Source organism: Gavialis gangeticus, unplaced genomic scaffold, assembly GCF_001723915.1.
Source record: "Gavialis gangeticus isolate Ggan-Ray unplaced genomic scaffold, GavGan_comp1, whole genome shotgun sequence".
In the NCBI taxonomy this organism is placed as follows: domain Eukaryota; kingdom Metazoa; phylum Chordata; order Crocodylia; family Gavialidae; genus Gavialis; species Gavialis gangeticus.
In genome coordinates this window covers 13,842,790-13,845,541 of record NW_017728998.1, presented here as the reverse complement: position 1 = coordinate 13,845,541, position 2,752 = coordinate 13,842,790, and positions in this window count along the sequence as shown.

Below are 2,752 nucleotides of genomic sequence, written 5' to 3'. Positions count from 1 at the left end.
GGCCCTAAGGCGGGTGCCTGCAGGACAGGTGTGGGGGTCTCCCTGTCTTATATTACTGGCCAAGAGGCTGCTTTCCACAGCTATGCAGGCTTTTAGTCAGTCTATCTGCCTCACAGTTAAATATGGAGAATTTATATTCTCATTAAAACAAAAAACCTGTTTAGCTTTAATATTTTATTTAATTATTGATTATACATTTCTCAACTGGATAATTTATTCACCTGTTTTGAACACTTTATAGACATAATGATCCTCACATATTAATCAGAAGCCCAAGTGAAGCATAGGGCCATATTCTGATCTCCTTTACACCAGTAAAAACCATATAGAACTCAGTTGACTTTAGGGATAAGTACAGACAGTCAACAAGCTGGAGCCTGAATCAATTCAGTCTTCACAGGTTATTCTAAGCTGCATAGATTGAACTGATAAACAAGAGAACAACATCACTTTTGAGTCCAGAAATGTGACTACATGCCTGCTGTGGCCCAGGCCTGAAGCCGGGGAGCGCTAGAGCACACCTTGCTGCTTGGCTGGAGCAGACAGCTTGAACCAAGGCTAACCCACCCAGGAAGGGGTGGGAGGTTGTGGTAGAGGTGCAAAGTAGCCTGGGATGCTGGGGGACTTCAAGTTAACTTGAATCTGGAGGGGGTCTGAGATACAAGTTCAATAAACTTCTGCTGTGTTATAGATTTGAACCTGTTTCTGACCCTTTATACCGGTTTATGTATAATTTCTGTCCCTAAACAAGCAGAGTTCACCTACATTTACATCAGTGCTACTGAAAAATGGTATTTAGGCTCTCACACTCAACCATCAGGATGCAGCTGCTTAGCTTGTCATTAAAAAGGTGTCTTAACCTATTGTAGTTGCAGATACCACACACTTCACCAGAATCCAATGCCATTGCATGTTCATGAAGCAGAGAAGCCTCAGGTGGCAGGTTTCCATCCCATAGCTCCGTAGAGTATCATAATTACTGGACTATACTTCTTTTCTAGTTACCTAGAAACTGTCCAGTTTCAATGGGAATTTGGCATCCGAATCAGTCAACTCTGTAAGTCAGCTTGAGAGTAGCACATGCATCTTTCCCTCATCCCACAGATTCTAGAGAGAAAGATATATGTGGTTTCCATTTTTTGACTTGTCCTCTTAAAAAAATCAGCATCTGTGTCTTGTTTCAAGGAAAATATTAGTGACACATCTGGACAGGGAGCACTACTAATAATATAACCCAGATAGTTATAATATTATGTACTATATCAGCAATCAGGTTGCTACAGGCAAATTCAGCAGCAAAGACAGTCATGCTCTAGGAAGCATGATATCATAAAAATCAGTGTAAATAAAATAACTCTTGGTCGGAAGTCTAGATTAGTGAGGTAATGTATGTATACCAGACTGAGAGCAATAAGTGCCTGCTTACTTATAGGCTATAACACTGAAAGCAATGAACATTTCCCTATTGCTGGATGCTTAGTTTCAGTCACTGGCATTTAAAATAACTGAAGTTTAAAATCTTTCTACTGCTATAGTAAATTCAGATACAGAAAACTTCCTATTTGCGCTAATAAATAACATAATGGCATAACCTGATCATTACCACCTTAAACATCACTTGAAGTGCAAGTTCCTTGCTGTTTGTTTTATAGACCAGCAGCATATCATAGACTGTAAAGGATGTGATTTTTATGAATGTTAATCATTTAACTTGACTGTAATTTCCAAAACTGCTCAATGAGGAGGATGGATGTACTATGAGAATGTGAAGGCTCAGATATAATGCTGGTAACTCCTCTATCAGTATCTGGAGAAAGAGGTCTCACTGTGCCTTTAGATATTTACTCAGAGCAATAGGGCAGATTGGTCAGGAAATGGTTATTTTTGGTTTTTGTGTAACATGTTAATAGTTCTGCTTCCATCTTTATCCTGATTTACAATGTTACTTGTAAATGTTAGACCCACCACCTTTCTTTCTGGGAACGTCTACACAAGACACTTACTGTTCAATAGCCTAATAACACTGTGTAGTAGCATGGCAATCAAAAATTGTGCTAATAGCCTACTGCACCGTGTTATTAGGCTAATGTGCAATAAGCATCACAAAATAACCATGAGCTGGTGCTACTGTGCAGTAACTCTACTTACTGTGCATTCAGTAAGTATTACACAAGTACTAAAGTAAATACATAGTATCTAAGACGCATGAATGAATGTGTAGATGTGCCCACTGTCATTATATCTGAGACCCTCACAGCCTTTAATGTCTTTACAGCTTCTCTGTAATGTAGAGAAGTGCTGCTATCTTCATTTTACAGAAAGGGAAGTAGAATCACAGAAAGGCTGCATATTTTCTTAAGCTCACATGGGAAGAGTGTAGCAGAATAGAGACTTAAACCTAGTTTTCCAAAGCCCAGACTTATGCTTTATCTACTGGACTTTCCTTCCTTTCTTCCAGCTACCCCTCTCTTCAGTTACTACAGCCTTTTGTCTATCTTCAGAGACTACCTGCTTGTTGGCACTGCATTTATGACCCAGATACCTTGTTCCAGGAGGACCCAAGCCCCCAGACCAACCATGACCTCTCCATTTGATAACAGGTAAATCTACCAAAACCAGAAATCCCGAGGGCTCTGCAGCTGGTCACTGTGACCTGGTCAGTGTGGCAGAGTCGCTTATATCTGTTAAGGAACAGTGTAGTACATGTCTTCAATTTTCCATCCTGTGTGTCTGCTTACTGCCTGCTTGTGTC